This window comes from Jaculus jaculus, chromosome 17 (genome assembly GCF_020740685.1).
Source record: "Jaculus jaculus isolate mJacJac1 chromosome 17, mJacJac1.mat.Y.cur, whole genome shotgun sequence".
NCBI classification, from domain to species: Eukaryota; Metazoa; Chordata; class Mammalia; order Rodentia; family Dipodidae; genus Jaculus; species Jaculus jaculus.
Window position 1 is genome coordinate 33,553,260 of NC_059118.1, and position 21,210 is coordinate 33,574,469.

At 42.8% G+C, this 21,210-nt stretch overlaps 1 pseudogene; it reads right to left on the minus strand.

Annotated features, from left to right (window-relative positions):
- The window catches only part of LOC101597130, a 68,893-nt pseudogene that overhangs the window by 38,337 nt on the left and 9,346 nt on the right, over positions 1-21,210 (minus strand).

The window sequence follows — 21,210 nt, forward strand, 5'->3', positions numbered from 1 at the left end:
TGCTTAGGCCATTGCACTCCCTGTAATCTGTTCTTCTACTTACATATATACAATACCATCCCTTTAAGTCTACCTCTCTCCTCCCTCCCTTAAAACCTTTTTCTAGGTTACTGGCCTCTGCTACTTATTTTTGGTTCCAGCTCACAAGTCTAAACATTTGTAGCTAAGAATCCACACATGAGAGAGAACATGTGGTGCTTGGCTTTCTGGGCCTGGGTTACCTCACTTAGTTTAATCCTTTCCAGATTAATTCACTTCCCTGCAAATTTCATAATTTCATTATTCTTTACCATTGAATAGAAGTCATTGTGTAAATATACCACGTCTTCATTATCCACTCATTAGTTGAGGGACATCTAGGCTGGTTCTATTTCCTAGCTATTGTGAATAGGGCAACAGTAAACATGGTTGTGCAAGTATCTCTAAAGTAGTGAGAAGAGTCATTATGATATATGCCTAGGATTGGTATAGCTGGGTCATATGGTAAATCTATTTTTAGCTGTCCCAAGAACTTCCACACTGATTTCCACAATGAATGAACAAGATTATGATATTATATTTCCACCAACAGTATAGAAGGGTTCCTATTTTTCTGCATCCCCACCAACATTTATTGTCATTTGTTTTCTTTTTTTGTTTTTTGGTTTTTTGATTTTTCGAGGTAGTGTCTCACACTCTAGCCCAGGCTAACCTGGAATTCACTATGGAGTCTCAGGGTGGCCTCGAACTCATGGCAATCCTCCTACCTCTGCCTCCTGAGTGCTGGGATTAAAGGCATGTGCCACCACGCCCGGCTACATTTGTTTTCTTGATGATAGCCATTCTGACAGGAATGAGATGGAATCTCAAGGTAGTAGTTTTTTTTTTTTAAATTTTTATTTATTTGAGAGCGATAGACACAGAGAGAAAGACAGATAGAGGGAGAGAGAGAGAATGGGCGCGCCAGGGCTTCCAGCCTCTGCAAACGAACTCCAGATGTGTGCGTCCCCTTGTGCATCTGGCTAATGTGGGACCTGGGGAACCGAGCCTCGAACCGGGGTCCTTAGGCTTCACAGGCAAGCGCTTAACCGCTAAGCCATCTCTTCAGCCCTCAAGGTAGTTTTAATTTGCATTTTCCTGATGGGTAAGGATGTAGATCATTTTTTTAGATGTTATGTGCCATCTGTATTTCTTCTTTTGAGAACTGTCTATTTAGTTCTACTACCCATTTTTTTTAATTGGGTTGTTTGATTTCTTATTGTTTTGATTTTTTAGTTCTTTGTATATTCTGGGTATTAACCCTCTGTCAGATGTACAGCTGGAAAAGATTTTCTCCCATTCTGTAGTTTGTATTCTTGCTCTATTCACAATGTCCTTTGATGCACCAAGCTTTGTAATTTCATGAGATCCCATTGGTTGATTAGTGGTTTTATTTCCTGAGCAACTGGTGTTATATTCAGAAAGTCATTGCCTATGCCAATATGTTGAAGGGTTTCCCCTACCTTTTCCTCTATCAGTTTCAGTTTCAGGTCTGATATTAAGGTCCCTGATCCACTTGGACTTGGTTCTTGTGCATGGAGATAGGCAAGGATCTATTTTCACTCTTCTAAGTATAAATATCCAGTTTTCCCAGCACCACTTTTTAAAGAGGCTTTCTTTTCTCCAATTATTTTTGTGTGTTTTTGTCAAAAACCAGATGGCTGTAGCTGCCTGGATTAACATCTGGATCCTCTATTGTGTTCCATTGATCTACATGTCTGTCTTTGTGCCAGCACCATGCTGTTTTTGTTACTAGGACTTTGTAATATAGTTTAAAATTAGGTATGTTGATACCACCAGCCTTATTTTTGTTGCTCAAAATCATTTTATTTGAGGTTTTGTGTGCTTCTAAATGAATTTTAGGATTTTTTTCCCTATTTCTGTGAGGAATGCTATTTGAGACTTCTGGTTAAGATGGTGATGTAGGAACCACACCAAAGCAGCCTAGGGGAGAAAAAGCAAAAAAAAAAAAAAAAAAAAAAACCCAGCAAAATAAAATACGCTCTTCTACTAAAACGTGAGGTGTGTAAGAAATTGCCAACAGCAGCAGAGAAGTAGGAGAGACCCAGAGCACCCAGAGCCCGCGCAGGCCGGCAGAAGCGGCCCAGCAGCGGTGGCACCAGGTCTGCGGTGGCACCAGGTCCGCGGTGGCACCAGGTCCGCGGTGGCAGCAGGTCCGCGGTGGCAGCAGGTCCGCGGTGGCACCAGGTCCGCGGTGGCACCAGGTCTGCGGTGGCACCAGGTCCGTGGGGCCACAGCTGCAGGGCTCAGCTTGAGCCGCAGGAGAAGCCAGGCGAGGGGATTTTCCACTCACACTGGAGCTCCTCACAAACTCATGAAACGTGAAGGGAGGACTGCAGCGACCAACTGAAGGGCAGATCACAAGGTAGAGGATCTCGTGGTCCAGCAGGAGAACTAGAACCACCATCCACAGCCTCCCCTCGCCCTCCACCAGCGCACCACAAGCACCAGAGTCCTGGGGAAGGGAGCTCACAGCACCCAGCACTGGTGACCAGAGCAGCATTCCAGCGACCCAGCCAGCCTGCTTGAGGCCATAGTGCACCAAAGAGGGACCCAAGAAGGAGCTCAGCAAAACTGAGGCCAAAAGCATCCCCAAAACTAACTGGGATTACACCAGGTCAGTACCCACCAAAAAAGCCTAGTATGTAGGCTTGAATCAGAAGTGCTAATTACAACTTCTGCATCAGGATAAATTATATGTTAAATCTACTGGAATGTCGGATTTGCCATTGTTAAATAAGCTATATTTTGGACTTGTTATTTCTTGCTTCCTGATTTATACTGGCTTTGTTTCCTCTTCTGTTGGTCATTAGAGAAGGGTCTCACATGGTCACAAGCTGACTTGGAACCCTTAACAGACCAGAAATCTAAACCTCTTAGTTGACAGGATTAAGGGTGTGGGGCAACACACACCCTATGGGACTGTGACTTTGTTAGAAGATCTGGTTGTCATAATACCTACTCTTGCATAAATACTCTGTGCTGTTTTCATTGAATATGTACATTGTTTAGTTAAGTTTTAAAATCTACCTATATTTTCTTACACTCAGCCTACATGAGTACTCTCATAGCAGGCAAACCCAACATCAAGGGTCACTTTTGTAGATACTGTGAGAGTCTTAAGAGCCACACCTAGCACCTTAAACTCCTACCTAAAGATATATAACATCAGATTGACTGATACATCTAATAATACTGCAGCTAACTAGGAAATCCAAGCATTAAATTAATCCTGATGCAAAAATACATACATTATAACACAAGAAACACCAAAAATCAAGACAACATAAATGCAACAAAAAGTATTAATGCATCAGAAATGACCTCCAGGGAGAATGAGTTAGAGGAAATGCCTGAGAATGATTTCAAAAGAATGATTATAAATCTGCTCAAAGTAGTCAAAGAGGAAATAAAAGGAATGAAAGAGGAAATCAAAGGAATCAAAGAAGACATAGGACACCAATCTAATGAAATAAAGAGGTCAATACAAGACATAAATAAGGAAATAGAAATGATAAAGGAAAACCAGTCAAAGTTACTAGTAATGAAGAACACAGTCAATGAAAAAAAAAAAAAAAAAAACCTCTTTAGAAAATCTCACCAGTAGAATGAATGGAGAGGACAGAATAACTAAAGTAGAGGACCAGGTAGCAGATATAATACAGCCCCCCCCCCCAAAAAAAAAAGAAAGACAAACTAACAGGAAAGTATGAATGGGAATCTCAAGATATTTGGGACACTATGGAAAGATCAAACATAAGAATTCAGGGTATAGTAGAAGGAGAAGAATTTCACTCCAAAGGTATGGTAGGCGTTTCCAACAAAATCATAGAAGAAAACTTGCCCCAAATTGGGAAATAGGTGCCAATGCAGATACAGGGAGCCTTTAGAACACCAAACAGATAAAACCTAGAAAGAACCTCTCCTCACCATATTATAATTAAATTACCAAGCATACAAACCAAAGAACATATATTGAAAAAAGTTAGAGAGAAAAATCAAGTCACATACAAAAGCAAATCCATCAGGATAACAGCAGATTACTCAACACAAACTTCAAAAGCCAGAAGGGCTTAGAGTGATGTATTCCAAGTTCTGAAAGATAACAACTGTCAACCAAGGTTACTTTATCCTGAAAAGCTGTCCATTCAAATAGATGGATAAATAAGGACATTCCACAAAAGCAGGCTAAAGGAATATTTGAAGACAAAACCAGCTCTATAGAAAATACTTGAAAGAATCCTCCATGCTGAAAAGAAAGAAAAGCACACATGTAAGGAACCTGGAAAAAACAAACCATGCTCAAATACTAGTTAATACAAGAGAGCAAAGGTAAAACTGGAAGAACTACAAAAAAATGGCAAAAATAAATACACACTTTTCAATAACACCTCTTAATATCAATGGCCCCAATGCCCCAACCAAAGCACATAGATTTTCAGACTGGATTAAACAGCAGGATCCTTCAATTTGTTTCCTCCAAGAAACTCACCTTTCTACAAAGGATGGACACTATATAGGGTGAATGTTTGGAAAACAGTATTTCAAGAAAATGGGCCTTAAAAACAAGCAGGGGTTGCTATCCTAATATCTGACAAGGTAGACTTCAGTCCATCATTAGTTAGGAAAGATAAGGAATAAGGAAGGTCATTTTATATTGATTAAAGGCACATTCCAACAAGAGGACATTATAATCATAAACATATATGCACCTAACATGGGCGGGGGGGGTCCCAACTTCATCAAACAAATGCTACTAGAACTAAGGTCACAGATAACACCAAACACACTTGTAGTGGGTGACATCAACTCCCCACTCTCAACAATTTTCAGGTCATCCCAGCATAAAATAAGCAGAGAGGCTTCTGGATTAAATGAGGTCATTGAACAAATGGACCTAGCAGATACATACAGGATATTTCATCCAAATGCAGTAGAATATACATTCTTTTCAGCAGCACATGGAACATTCTCTAAAATAGACCATATATTAGGACACAAAACAAATCTTAACAAATACAGGAAAATTGAAATAATTCCTTGCATTCTATCTGACCACAATGGAATCAAACTACTAATCAATAGCAAGAAAAGCTATAGAGCATACACAAAATCACAAAAACTAAACAATACACTACTAAATGATAAGGGGATCAATTAAACAAATCAAACAGGAAATAAAAAAATTTCTAGAGTCAAATGATAATGAGAACACAACATACCAAAACCTTGAGGACACAATGAAGGCAGCTTTAAGAGGGAAATTTAAAGCTTTAAGTGCCAGTATTAAGAAATTAGGAAGGCTGCAAGTAAACAATGGGTCACCTTAAAGCCTTGGAAAAAGAAGAACAAGGCAAACTGAAAATCAGTAGATGGGAATAAATAATAACGAATATGGCAGAAATTAATAAAATAGAAACAACAACAACAACAACAAAAAAAAACAATTCAAAGAATCAATGAAACAAAGAGTTGGTTCTTTGAAAAGATAAACAAGATTGATAAATCCTTAGCAAATCTGACCAAAAGAAAGAAAGAACAGGTGCAAATTAATAAAAGTATAGATGAAAGGCAGCATCACAACAAATACCAGAGAAATTCAAAAAATCATAGGGACATACTATAAAAACATATGCTCACTAAGTATGAAAATCTGAAAGAAATGGATTATTTCCTTGATTTATATGACTTGTTGAAATTAAATCAAGATGAAATTAATTAAATAAACCTATAACAAGTATGGCAATCCAAGCAGTTATCAAAATTCTCCCAACTAAAAAAAAAGTGCAGGCCCAGATGGTGGATTCACTGGTGAATTTACCAGACCTTCAAGGAAGAACTAACACCATTGCTTCTTAAGCTTTTCCACAAAATAGAAAAAGAAGGGATCCTACCAAACTCCTTCTATGAAGCCAGCATCACCCTGATACTAAAACCAGGCAAAGATAGAACAAAAAAAGAAAATTACAGACAAATATCCCTCAGGAACATAGATGCAAAAATTCTCAACAAAATATTGGCAAACAGAATACAAGAATATATCAGAAAGATCATTCACCCTGACCAAGTAGGCTTATCCCAGAAATGCAGGGATGCTTCAACATACACAAATCGATAAAGGTAATACATTATATAAAGTAGATCCTTCTCTCTCTCCATGCGTAAGAATTAAGTCCAAATGTGTTAAAGACATCAGACCTGAAATTCTGAAACTGCTAGTGGAAAAACTAGGGGAAACCCTTCAACATAATGGTCTTGGCAAAGACTTTCTTCTTCTTCTTCCTTTTTTTTTTTTAGCATTTTCCATGATTATAAAAAATATCCCATGGTAATTCCCTCCCCCACCCCCACTTTCCCCTTTGAAATTCCATTCTCCATCATATTACCTCCCCATCTCAATCATTGTACTTACATATATACAATATCAACCCATTAAGTACCCTCCTCCCTTCCTTTCTCTTCCCTTTATATCTCCTTTTTTAACTTCCTGGCCTCTGCCACTAAGTATTTTCATTCTCACGCAGAAGCCCAGTCATCTGGAGCTAGGATCCACATATGAGAGAGAACATGTGGCCCTTGGCTTTCTGGGCCTGGTTACCTCACTTAGTATAATCCTTTCCAGGTCCATCCATTTTTCTGCAAATTTCATAACTTCATTTTTCTTTACTGCTGAGTAGAACTCCATTGTATAAATGTGCCACATCTTCATTATCCACTCATCAGTTGAGGGACATCTAGGCTGGTTCCATTTCCCAGCTATTATAAATTGAGTAGCAATAAACATGTTTGAGCACATACTTCTAAGGAAATGAGATGAGTCCTTTGGATATATGCCTAGGAGTGCTATAGCTGGGTCATATTGTAGATCAGTCTTTAGCTGTTTTAGGAACCTCCACACTGATTTCCACAATGGCTGGACCAGACTGCATTCCCACCAGCAGTGCAGAAGGGTTCCTCTTTTTCCACATCCCTGCCAACATTTATGATCATTTGTTTTCATGATGGTGGCCAATCTGACAGGAGTGAGATGGAATCTCAATGTAGTTTTAATCTGCATTTCCCTGATGATTAGTGACATAGAACATTTTTTTACATGCTTATATGCCATTCGTATTTCTTCCTTTGAGAATACTCTATTTAGCTCTATAGCCCATTTTTTGATTGGCTTGTTTGATTCCTTATTAATTGAATGAGTAGATTGCTTTTGGTAAAATTGCCATTTCTCTGGAATCTGTTGTGATGTTACCTTTTTCATCTCTGATTTTATTAATTTGTGTCTCCTCTCTCTTTCCTTTGGTCAGATTTGTTAAGGGTTTATCAATCTTGTTTAACCTTTCAAAGAAACAACTTTTTGTTTCATTAATTCTTTGGATTGTTTGTTTTGTTTCTATTTCATTAGTTTCTGCCCTAATCTTTATTATTTCTTCCCGTCTTCTGATTTTTGGTTTGCCTTGTTCTTCTTTTTCCAAGGCTTTAAGGTGAAGCATTAGGTCGTTTACTTGCGACCTTTCTAATTTCTTAATATAGGTACCTAAGGCTATAAATTTACCTCTTAGAACTGCCTTCATTGTGTCCCAGAGATTTTGGTATGTTGTGTTCTCATTATCGTTTGACTCTATAAATTTTTTGATTTCCTTTTTGATTTCTTCATTGATCCATTCATCATTTAGTAGTATGTTGTTTAGTTTCCATGATTTTGTGTATGCTCTATCAAAGGTTGTAATCTTTCAATTGCAGTTGCACAGGCATGTGCGTAAGCATGTGTGGGGTGTACGCATGTGCATGTGGAAGCCAGAGGTTGACACCCAGTATTTTCCTCAATCACTGTCCACCGTATGAATTGAGACAGGATCTCTGATTGCAGAGTTCACCAGTTCAGCTCCTCTAGCCAGCCAGCTTGCCCTGGGATTCACCTGAACACTAGGATTACAGGTAAGTGCTACCAGGCCCAAAATTGACATCCATTTGTGCTGGGGACCCAAACTCAGGTCCACGTGCTTACACACAAAGCACTTGACTTTGTTAGCAACCTCCACAATGCAAGAGTATATTGTATGTATTCATTGTACTCTAAAAATATGGATATTTAAGGCAGGCATGCTGGTGTATGCCTTTTAACCCAGCACTTGGGAGGCAGCATTGGAGAATCACCATAAGTTTGAGGACACCCTGAGACTACATAGTGAATTCCAGGCTAGCCTGGGCTAGAGTGAGACCCTACCTCGACAAAAATAAAAGGGGGGCTGGACAGGTTGCTAAGTGGTTAACAAGCTTGCCTGCAGAGCCTAATGGTGTAAGCATTACTAGAAAAATGGCATGAAAAACAGAGGAGGTTTTTTTTCTGTGGCAATCATGGCAGTTACGATGTCTGTAGTCACATCCTAGATCTACAAACCAACCCATTATACACTCAACTTCATTAAAAATCATTTTGAGGAACTACAGAAGTTGCTCATCAGTTAAGGTGCTTATCTGCAAAGAGTCTAATGACCCAAATTGATTCCCTAGTACCCACGTAAGGCCAGATGTACAAGCTTTGCAGTGGCTAGAGGCCCTTGAGCACCCATTTTCTCTCTCTCTTTCTCTCAAATAAATTGTATTTTAAAAAATCACTTTATGTAACATACCTGTTATATTCACATGGCTTCATTATCCTCTATGCATCCCCAATGTACCTCTGGCTGAATAAGAAGGGCACTTTAAGAATAATATTCTCTTCTATCATCTCCAGCAGGGGGCAACAGGTGATGTCATCGCTAGTGGTGGGGGCCAGACCACGGTACCTCTAATAGTTGAGTCCAAGTGGCAGTGTATCTAATGGAGGGTCCAGGTGATTGCATACCTAACAGTGGGAGCTAGGAGATGTCATGTCTAATTGTGGGTCCAGACAATGGCACATCTAACGGCGGGACTAATGGTGGCTCCAAGCAAAGACATCTCTTATAGTAAGTCCAGGTGATGCCATTTTTCATGGTTGGTCCAGATAAGGCATCACTAATGTTTGGTGCTAGGCAACAGCATTTATCATGGTGTTTCTAGGTGATATCTCCAGTGGTTTAATCCAGGCGATGGCATTTTTATTTGTTTGTTTTTTGAGGTAGGGTCTCACTGTAGGTCAGGCTGACCTGGAATTCACTATGTAGTCTCAGGGTGATCTCAAACTCATGGAGATCCTCCTATCTCTGCCTCCCAAGTGCTGGGATTAAAGGCATGCACCACCACACATGACTCAGGCTATGGCATCTTTAATGGTGAATAAAAGTTATGGCAAGTTTAATGGTGGGTCCAGGGCATAGCATCTCTTTTAGTAGGTCCAAGTGATGGCATCTTTCATGTGTGGCATAGTCATGGCTTCCCTGATGTTGGGGACATTTTTTTTTTTTTCAAGGTAAGGTTTTGCTCTAGCTCAGGCTGGCCTGGAATCCACTATGTAATCTCAGGTTGGCCTCATACTCATGGCAATCCTCCTACCTGTGCCACCCAAGTGCTGGGATTAAAGGTGTGAGCCACCATACCCAGTGGCAGTGGCATTTCTTTTTTTTTTTTTGTTTTGTTTTTTTTTGTTTTCAAGGTAGGGTCTCACTCTGGTCCAGGCTGACCTGGAATTAACTCTGTCATCTCAGGGTGGCCTTGAACTTACGGCAATCCTCCTACCTCTGCCTCCCGAGTGCTGGGATTAAAGGCGTGCGCCACCACGCCCAGCAGCAGTGGCATTTCTAATGGTGGTTCTAGGTGATGACATCTGGAATGGAGTATCCAAGTGTTGTCATCTCCAATGGTTAGATCCAAGAAATGGCATCCTTAATGGTGAGTACATGTTATAGCAAGTCGAATATTTGGTTCAGGTCATTGAATTGCTAATGGTGAAGCTAGGCAGTGGCATTTCTAATTGTGTGGACCAGGCAATGGCCTATGTAAATGAGGGTCCAGGTGACTGCAACTCTCATGGTGGGTAACAGGAGATGGTGGGTATAAAGTTAAGGTCCAAAAGCAATGACTTTTTTGTTTGTTTGTTTGTTTGTTTGTTTTTGTTTTTGTTTTTGTTTTGTGAGGTAGTGTCTCACTCTAGCTCAGCCTGACTTGGAATTAATTCACTATAGTCTCAGGGAGGCCTAGAACTCACAGTGATCCTCCTACCTCTGCCTCCCAACTGCTGGGATTAAAGGCGTATACCACCACGCCCAGTAAGCAATGACATCACTAATTGTGGTTCAACAGATGGCATCTTTTGATTTTATTTTTATTTATTTATTTGAGAGAGAAAGAGGAAGAGAGAGAGAGAGAGAATGGGTGCACTAGGGGCTCCAGGCACTGCAAATGAACTTCAGATGTGTGTGCTCCCTTGTGCATCTGGCTAACATGGGTCCTGGGGAATCGAACCTGGGTTCTTTGGCTTTGCAGGCAAATGCCTTAACTGCTAAGCCATCTATCCAGCCCAACAGATGGCATCTCTTATGTTGCTTCCAGGTGATGGCATTTCCAATGGGTAGGTCCAGGTGTTGGTGTCTATAATCATGAGTCCAAATTATAGTATGTATAAAGGTGGGTCCAGGTGATGGCATATCTTTTTGGGTGCAGGCCATTGTATCTTTTATGGTGGGTTTGGGTGATGGCATTATTTATGGTGGCTCCATGCAATAGCATCTCCAATGGATAGGCTAAGGCCATGTCATTTATATTGAAGGAGCCATCACTAATGGTGTGTGTAGGTGATGGCAACTTTTAATGGTGAGTGCCAGGCTATAGCATCTCTAATGGTGGTGGTCCCAGAAATACCATCTCTTGGGTTGGGTACAGGCCACTGCCTTCTGTAATGGTAGGTCCAGGCTAGAGCATCTCTAATGATGACAGCCAGGAAAGGGCATCTTCAGTGGTGGTTCCAGGTGACGGCATCTCTTATGGGAGTCCCAGGTGATGGCATTTCCAATGATTAGATCCATGTTTATGTCATCTTTCAGTGTGAGTCCACATTATGGTATACCTAAAGGTTGCTCTAGGTGATGGCATATCTTAGGTTGAATCCAGGCAATGGCATTTCCAGTGGATAGACCAAGGCCATGATATCTATATTGGTATTGGCATCTCTAATAGTGGAAGTCAGGCGATGGCATTTCTAATGGTCAGGCAATACCATCAGTATTGGCAGGTCCAGGCAATAGCAACTCAAACTGTGGTGGCCAGACTATTGCATATCTACTGGTCAGACAGTGGCATCCCTCATGCCTCATTCCTCTGTAATGGTGAGGGCAAAGAAATAGCATATCTCATGGTGGGTCCAGGCAACAGTATATATAACAAAGGGTCCAGGTGATGCCATCTCTAATTGTGAGTCCAGGCAATGACACATCTAATGGTGGGAAGAGGTATTGCAGTTCTAGTGAGTTTAGGTAATGGCAAGTGAGGACATTTTTCATGGCTTGTTCCAGAAAAGTCATCTCTAATGCTGGCAGCTAACTAATGGCATTTCTAATGGTGCTTTCAGGTGATGGCATTAGAAATGAAGGATCAAGGTGATGGTATCTACAGCGGTTAGATCAAAGTGATGGTGTCTTTAGTGGTAAGTCCAGGTGATGGTCCAGGAGATTGCATCTTTAATGGTGGGCAGAGGCAATGACATGCCTACTTGTGGAAAAAGATTATGACATATCTAAATGTGGATTTAGGCAATTGCATCAGTAATGATGGGGATCAAGCATTGGCATGTTTAATGATGGTTCAAGATAAGGGTACCTATTATGGTGGGTCCAGCTGATGGTATATCTTCTGATGAGTTCAGGTGATTATTTGAGTGACGTCTTTGTTCGTGGTGGGTCTCAGCAACAGCAACTCCAACGGATATACCCAGGCTCTGACATTTATGTTGGTGGTGGCCAGTGGTTCAGTTTCTCTAGAGAACCCTGCCTAACACACATATCTAATGGTATGTGCTAGGTAATTAAAACTCTAGTGATGCCAGCCAGGGAATGGCATCATTCATGTTGGATCCAGGCAATGGCATCATTTTTATTTAAGTTTTTTTATTATTGACAACTTCCATAATTATAGACAATAAACTATGATAATCCCTTCCCACTAACTTTCTCCTTTACAACACTACTTTCTCCATCATATTGTGTCTCCTCTCAGTCTTTTTTGTCATCATCTTTTCCTCCTATCATGATGGTCTTGTGTTGATAGTGCCAGGCACTGCAAGGTCATGGATATCCAAGATGATTTTGTGTCTGAAAGAGTGCATTGTAAGGAGTCCCACCCTTCCTTTGGCTCTTACATTCTTTCTACTGCTTCTTCCTCAATGAACCCTGAGCCTTGGAAGGTGTGATAGAGATGGTTCAGTACTGAGCAGACCTCAGTCACTTCTTCTCAACACTACAGACCCTTTTGAGTCATCCCAGAGGTCAGCAAATGGGATCTTTTTTTGTGTGTGCAGGTGATGGCATCTTGCATGGTCAGGTCGAGTCCATCATGTCTATAATGGTGGGGACATGTAATAACATCTCTAATGGTGGGTGTTGGTGGTGATCTTTTTAATGGCAGTGGCTAGACTATTCTAACTCTCATGATGGGTTCTGGCTATATGTCATCCTTATAATACTGAGGGCCAGGTGATGGCATCTCTAATGGTATGAGCATCAGTCATTGTAAGTGGTATTTTTTCTTTTCGTTTCTTTTCTCTTTTGAGGTAGGGTTTCACTAAAGTCCAGGCTGACCTGGAATTCACGATGTAGTCTTGGGGTGGTCTTGAGCTCATGGCAATCCTCCTAAATCTGCCACCTGAATGTTGGGATTAAAGGTGTGTGCTGCCATGCCCTGATTCTTTTCTTTTTTTAAAAAAATACTTTATTTTTATCTATTTATTTATTTGACAGAAAGATGGAGATAAGAGAGAGAGAGAGGGCTAGAGAGATGGCTTAGCGGCTAAGCGCTTGCCTGTGAAGCCTAAGGACCCCGGTTCGAGGCTCGGTTCCCCAGGTCCTACGTTAGCCAGATGCACAAGGGGGCGCACGCGTCTGGAGTTCGTTTGCAGAGGCTGGAAGCCCTGGCGCACCCATTCTCTCTCTCCCTCTACCTGTCTTTCTCTCTGTGTCTGTCGCTCTCAAATAAATAAATAAATAAAAAATTTAAAAAAAAAAGAGAGAGAGAGAGAAGGAATGGGCATGCCAGGGCATCCAGCCACTGGAAGTGAACTCCAGATGTGTGTACCCCCTTGTGCATCTGGCTAACATGGGTCCTGGGGAATCGAACTGGGTCCTTTTTCTTTGCAAGCAAACATCTTAACTGCTAAGCCATCTCTCCAGCCCATATTTTTCTTTTCTTTTCTTCATTCACTTTTTTTTTTTTTTTTTTTTTTGTATTTTGAACAGGGTCTCATGTCCAGGGAATTAGGGAATGGACTCTTAAATGGTGGGTACAGTTCATGACATTTCAATACTGGGTGTAGATTAAGGCATCTCTAAAGGTGAATGCCAATCATTGTCAGCTGTAAATATTTTTCATTCATTTTTTCCACAAGATCTCATGTATTCTGGGTGATACCATTTCTAACACTGAGTACAGGTGATAGCATCTCCATTGGTGGGTCCAACTGATGGCATTTCCAATGGTTACACCTATGCTGTATCATCTCGGATAGTAAGGGTCATCTGGTGGTTTATTGGATAGGTTCAGGTAATGGCATGTTCCATAGTGGGTCCTGGTGACAGCATCTTCAATAGTTAGACCCACTCTATGACATCACCTCAATCCATCTCACTTTTATTTCTTTTTTGGATTTTTTTTTTAGGAGGTTGGGGTTTGAGGTAAGTTCTTGCTCTAGTCCAGGCTGACTTAGAATTCACAATGTACTCTCAAGCTGGCCTCGAATTCATAGTGATCCTTCTAATTCAGCCTCCCAGGTGCTGAGAGAGGGAAAGGAAAGGGAAATAGAGAAAGGAAGGGAAAGGGAGAAGGAAAAGGAAGGGAGAAGGGAGGAGAAGAGAAGAGGGAAAGGAAGGGAGATAAGAGGGAAAGGAAAGGAGAGGAGAAGGGAAGGGAGAAAGGAATGAGAAGGGAAAGGGAATTAAGGCAGATGGGAAGGGAAGGGAAAGGAAGAGAAAGGAAATGAAGGGAAGGGAGAAAGGAAGAGATGGGAGAAGGGAAGAAAAAAGAGAAGGGAAGGGAGGGGAATGGAGAAGGAAAGGGAAAGGAGAAGCACTCCCTTCCCTTCCCCCTTCCTTTCCCTTCCTTTTCCCGTCCATTCCCTTCTCCTTTTCCTTCCCTTCCCTTATGTCCTCCCATCTCTTCTCTTTTGCCTTCCATTTCTGTTTCTTCTACCTTCTCACTTCCTTTCCCTTCCATTCCCCCGTCCCCCCTTTTCCCCCATGATCCCCATTCTCTTCTCCCCATTCCCTTCCCTTTTCACTTTCGTACTCTTTTCCCTTCCCTTCCCTTCTCCCTTCCATGTCCTTCTCATTCCCCCTCCTGCCTCCCTGCTATTACCTTCTCCCTGCCCTTCCCATGTCCCTTCCTTAATCACTTGGATTCCCTTCTCATTTCCATTCCTTTCCTCTCCCTTCCCCTCGCCTTCCCTTCCCCCTCGCCCCTCTATTCTCAGGGGAGTAAGAAGCAGCGGTGAGCTGTCTGTCACAGCGCTGTGGCTAGAGATCATAATTTACTATATGCCAGAAACCTACATGACAGGATTTTGAACATTTCCAATATTCTGAGCTGACACAGTAGCCAGCGTCCCACCTTTGGGATGGGTCGAAGGGGGAGTAGAGTAGGATCTTGGGGTGACGGCTGAAGCCATCAGGCTGGAGGGAGGCGGCAGCAGGAGAGCTGTGGTCAGTGGCCTCCTCTCTGCCCCCTGCAGAGCTCCTTCCCCGTTTCTTTCCCAGGTCCGTGGCTCTGGACATTCGCAGGCTTCTGAGCTCACAGCTGGCTCCTTGCATGACTGGCCTGGGATCGCTGCCCCCTCTGAGTCCAGGACACTTAGTGCTGCCAGGGCTGCGTCACCGAGACCATTATGTGCTGGGAGACATTATGAAGTGACTACCCTGCAGGAAGGGCACAGTGAACTAGCTCTAAGTAAAGGTTTTCAGGATTGGATTTAGGTCTTCCATGTCCGCATAATCCCTGGGTGGTTTTTTTTTTTTTTAATTTTTTTTGGTTTATTTTTATTTATTTATTTGAGAGCAACAGACAGAGAGAGAAAGAGGCAGAGAGAAAGAGAGAGAACGGGCATGCCAGGGCTTCCAGCCTCTGCAAACGAACTCCAGACGCGTGCGCCCCCTTGTGCATCTGGCTAACGTGGGTCCTGGGGAATCGAGCCTCGAACCAGGGTCCTTAGGCATCACAGGCAAGCACTTAACCGCTAAGCCATCTCTCCAGCCCCCTCGGTGGTTTATTACTGGGACAGACTGGGTCGAGAACCCAGGCCTTGTGAACGGGGAGGTGTCTGTTCAGCTCTGTCCCGTCAGCAGCTAGCTCAGGGGCTCCTCTGCCAAGGCGGCCTCCCTGGGTTACTGAGGGTCAAAGTGAAGACTCTGGTCCCTGGGCCACTGCTGCCCCACCTGCCTCCTCTCACTCGGCTTCATGGTCAGCTCCCAAGCGGGGAGGGTTGGCTCCATGCTGCCTCTGCCTTGACAGGGGGAGGGCGGGGCAGTGACGGTCTGCAGTGTCCTGTAGTCAGGCGGGCGCTGCTTCTGTTTCTGCAGGGCAGTATGGTCCTGGGCTTTGAGCTCCCCTAGCAGGTCTCTGAACTCAGAGTCTGCCATGACTCTGTCTTGTCATTTGGGAAAACAGCCTGAATTCAAACCTCACTTTTATATCAAAACAAAATCCAAGAGCTGGGAAGATTGATCAACAGTTAAGGGTGCTTGTTTGTAAAGCCTGTTGGCCCAGGGTCAGTTCCCCAGAACCCACATAAGCCAGATGTGCAAAATGACGCATGCATCTGAAGTTCAATTGCAGCAGCAAGAAGCCCTGGTGCATCTATACTTTCACTTCCTCTTTGTCCTCATTACATAAATAATATTTAAAATAGAGCCGGGCGTGGTGGCGCATGCCTTTAATCCCAGCACTTGGGAGGCAGAGGTAGGAGGATCGCCGTGAGTTCGAGGCCACCCTGAGACTCCGTAGTGAATTCCAAGTCAGCCTGGGCTAGAATGAGACCCTATCTCGAACCCCCCCAAATAATAATATTTAAAATAAAATCCAGAAATATCATCAAAAGTGCATGTAAAAAGTGGCACCATAATGCTGGGCGTGGTGGCGCATGCCTTTAATCCCAGCACTCGGGAGGCAGAGGTAGGAGGATCACCGAGAGTTCAAGGCCACCCTGAGACTCCATGGCGAATTCCAGGTCAGCCTGAGCCAGAGTGAGACCCTACCTCGAAAAAGAAAAAAAAAAAAGGCACCATAAAATAAATAGAAAAATCTGTTAAATTTTTAATAATTTTGGGATGGAGAGAACTTTATAAGTAAAACATAAAAGATTTAAATAGAAAGTAATGTTGGATTTTGCTATATAAAAGTGAAAGCTTCTCATAAAAAAGAAATGTACCATTTAAAATATTGAATGATAAAGAGCAAATTATGTATTTCTGCAAACATACAACCCTATATAATAAAGTTAGCATCTTCAATATACAAAACACTTTTACAAACTAGAAAAAATAGCTATCATTGGAAATGAAATTTGGGACAATTTTTACTTTTCTCTATGATTTTCTGTAGTTTTGATTGTTTTTTCTTTCCTTCTTTTTTTTTTTTTTTTTTTTTTTTTGTTTTTTGAGGTATGGTCTCGCTCTAGCCTGGCTGACCTGGAATTCACTCTGTAGTCTCAGGGTGGCCTCGAACTCATGGAGATCCTCCTACCTCTGCCTCCCTAGTGCTGAGATTAAAGGCGTATGCTGCCATGCCTGACTTGTAGTTTCGACTTTTCTTTAATAGTAAGAGTTTTAATAGTAAGGGTGGAGAGCATTACTGAGACTTGAACCAGGGCCTCATGCATGCACACTGTAAGTATTTTTAATATGTCAAATCTGTTTTCAATTAAAAAATTAAGAGTAGATAGGTAACTTCCTTAGTACTTAGATCTAAAAACCCAAAATGCTTTTTCTAGAATCAGCCAATGATTCTGCTTTGTACTGTTAATTATTATACATAGTTTTCAATCCATTCTTATGGTTAGATGACATTAACACAAACAAAACATATGAGAAATACTGTGTAGGGGTCATAAGACAAAAATACAGATTGGAAGACCATTTGGTTGTGTCAAAGCCTGATTTGAGGGGCTGGAGAGATGGCCCAGCAGTTAAGGCACTTGCCTGCAAATCCTAACCACCCAGGTTTGAGTCCTTAGTACTCACATAAAGCCAGATGTATTAAGTGGTACATGTATCTGGAGTTTGTTTGCAGCAGCTAGAGGTCCTGGCATGCCCATAATTCTCTGTCTGTCTCCTTTCTCTCCCTCCTTGCAAATAAAAAAAAAGCCTAATTTGAATCTAAATCTTTGGACTAAATTTGACTTTTACTTTTTTTTTTGAGAGCCAGACACAGAGAGAAAGACAGATAGAAGGAGAGAGAGAATGGGCGCGCCAGGGCCTCCAGCCTCTGCAAACGAACTCCAGACTCGTGCGCCCCCTTGTGCATCTGGCTAACGTGGGACCTGGGGAACCGAGCCTCGAACCGGGGACCTTAGGCTTCACAGGCAAGCGCTTAACCGCTAAGCCATCTCTCCAGCCCTAAATTTGGCTTTTAAAAAAACAACTTTTTAAGGATAAGACGCCTTCTAATCTAACAAGAGCTCTTTCACCTCTGAGACAGTTATTTTTAATGCCAAGGTCTTTCCTTTCTATTATAGGAGCCCCTTCCCCCCAACCTCCCTCCTTCTCCTGACAGCTAAGTTGTACCATTAAATGTTTGATTTAAATTTCAATTTTACTGATACAGATGAGCGATTTCATTGAACATCACTTAACATAAATTTACATAAAACTTCAAAAACACTACACAGCCTCTGAAAATTCTTCTGAAAGAGAGGGAGAAAAATGGATCTTTATTCAGCACCCATGGTTTGTAAAGCATTAGATGGAATGGCTTTGTTTATGTCATCTTGTTTATTCTTTCAAGGAACTCCAGATGCATGCGCCCCCTGTTCATCTGGCTAATGTGGGTCCTGGGGAATCGAGCCTGGGACCTTTGGCTTTGCAGGCAAACACCTTAACCATCCCTCCAGCCCTCTTTTTTTCATTTTTTAAAACAAGACATATTGACTTTATTTGTTTTGCTTGTGAAATTATAAAGCATGGAGTACAATATAGTCATATAAACTATATCATGCAACTGGCATGTATTCTCCCCTATCATTGCATGAAGTGAGGTAATGCAATCATCGCTTGCCATATGCAAATGGCACAAGAAAGGTAGTAGTCTTCAAACACTTGAAATTTGGGGCTGTCTGGACTTAAAAGCTTATTCTAAAAAAAAATCTCAAAGTAACTCTACCTTCAGTGTTCTAGGTGAGACTGTTGGCTCTGTTTACAAAGCTTATCCAGAGACAGGCGGCACTCACATTTTCAGGTTATGTACTCTGTAAACAACCCCACCTGACTGTGTGAAAGCTTTTCATTAATAGACAGTAACTTTAGGATCTAAAATCAATAATGAACTGAACTGTTATCTTCCACTTTCAGCCTACACTAACTGATAACCCAATACAATGAGAATCCAGGGATTTCATGAATGCAAGCGGCTCGAAGCCATATTTCATGAAATGCGATACCTGGGTGGGGGTGGGGTGGAAGCCCCACTGAACCAAAGGAAGGTGTTACAAGACAGCTAGAGGCCTCACACAGGTGCTCAGTTCTTAATTGCTTCGGTCTGGTAAATTTCTCTTGTGCTTCTCAATTATTACAACTTCAAATATAGTTGAAACACACAAAATTTCTACTTCAGGAGTTCTAAGCATTATTTTTACTATAAACATGTTTTTCTCCCAAATTTAGATGGGAACACCAGCATTTGATATAAATAACTTATTTCCATGACAACAGGTAAAGAATGCCATTTGCGTTCGCTGTCATTTAAGCCTTTTGGTAAGGGCCTAACCCTCAGTAAGTGCTCAGGGATAAACGCTGATGGATAAACACTAAATTTAACACCCTGCTTGTTTGCAGCTCTGACAAAATCAGTATTGGCAGTCATTGTGATGGCCCTCAAGGTGTCTCCTGTCCCCAAAATTGTTAACGAACGACTACTAATATTTTTAAAATTTATTTTTTTATTTAATTTTGATTAACATTTCCCATGATTATAAAAAAATCCCATGGTAATACCCTTCCTCTCCCCCCCACTTTCAACGATTAATTTTTGAATGGCCACTAGTCTCAAGGCACGATCAGAAGGCTGGTCTGGTACCACACTGATTCACTTAATGACCATAGTGGCCCTCTCTCTCTGCCCAGGTCCCCCTAAAGCATCGAGATCTGAAGATCCTCGAGCGCAGATTCGCAAGCCAACAATTCCGTGTCCTTCATAAGTGCCTCCAGCTGGGGCAGGACCTGCTGGCTCCTCTCGAGCTCTGCTTGTTCCGCGAGCGCTTTCTCTTTCAGATACAGCGCAGCCTCCAGCGCTGAGAGCCGACACTCAGGTGATCAAGGCAGTGACGTCCAGCTTGACTCTTGGACACACACGCGCCTTCATCTCTAGGAAATGCAGCACTTGCTAGGATGTTATCTCGATCCACTCTCGTCACCTGCAGAAGTCCCAGGCCCTCGTCGTCTGACTCGCTCCCACTAGCTGGAGCTCTTCCCGGGCTCTAACAGGGCACCGGCCGCTGCCATGTCTCCTCTCACAGATATGCCCATGTCTTTCAGCTTTTCTGCCATAGCGCTGGAGCCACTGCTGCAAAACGCAAAGGTGATGTGAGGGTGGCTGTACTGCGCTGGCTGCTGGCCCGGGCCGGAGGCGGTCTTCAGCTGCTCGATGATGCTCTTGGCACCACACTGGCCCCTGCCCAGCCAGACGTCCTGCAGCGCTTCGGCCTTCGGCCAGTGGCTTTCACCCACGTAGCACCTCCATCTGCCACAACATCCACCACCAGGCTCTGCTTTTCTCCCGCAGAGTCTATATAACCAAAAAACACGGAGAACACTGATGACTTCTCTCAGGTTTTCCGCTGATTCCACAGTGGCTCTCAAGTGTGTCCGATTTGTGCTTTGCAAATGGGATTCTTTCATGGCTACCTGCCTAGTTTCTACCTTCTGGAAGAATTTTAATTCTGCCTTCAATTTGCTGCACAGCTTCGCACCACCTTCTGTGCCACCTTGTCTTGATCTAGATTGAGGCTGAGATTGCTTTGGTGCTCCAGGGCCTCAGCCACTGCAAGCTAATGCCATATGCTTAGGCCACCTTCTTACGCCACCTAGTGGGCATGTGTGACCTTGCACTTGCCTCATCTTTGGCTAACATGGCATCTGGAGAGTAGAACATTGGTCGTTAGGCTTCTCAGGCAGATGCCTTAACCACAAAGCCATCTGTCCAGCCCACTGATTAGGACTTCTGAGGGGAAATTGGTTAAGTACACACAGTGGAGGTAAGGAAGAGCATGTCTGGAATAAGAAAAACCCTTAGGGAGCCTCTCAAAATAAACCTCCCTGCTGACAAGTCTGCCAGAGACTTGTTCCAACAGAGTAGCCAGTGGCTGGCAGGTGAGGGAGCATCGCTCAGGCATCCACAAGGTGGGCCATTTCTACCTCTGCACCCCGAACTCCCAGCATGCTGTCCTTCTGGGGCGACACAGAGCTGCTGGCAGGCACCCTCTTCCTTGTCCCCCACCTGCTTTTCTGTCCTTCCTTAATGATTGCTGCTGACTGGATTGCTATTGCAATCTCATTGCCGCAGCCTGACTCAGAGAAGGATGGGTAATTCACTGCAAACTCATCCACATCTCTCACTAGCCAGAAAGAGCGAGAACCCAGTTACAAGTACTCAGTGCTTCCCACCAAGCCCCAGGCTCCTCCCTTACCACACCCACGATGGGCATCTGTATTGCCTCATGCTATTCCCTCTTCAAGGAAAGGCCTTTCTCCATCTTTATGCAGAGGAGTCCTTAACACGTCCTTTACACGTCCTTTTTTAGTTATCCCCACCACAATTAAATTCTGCCCAAGCCTCTATGTGAGCAGT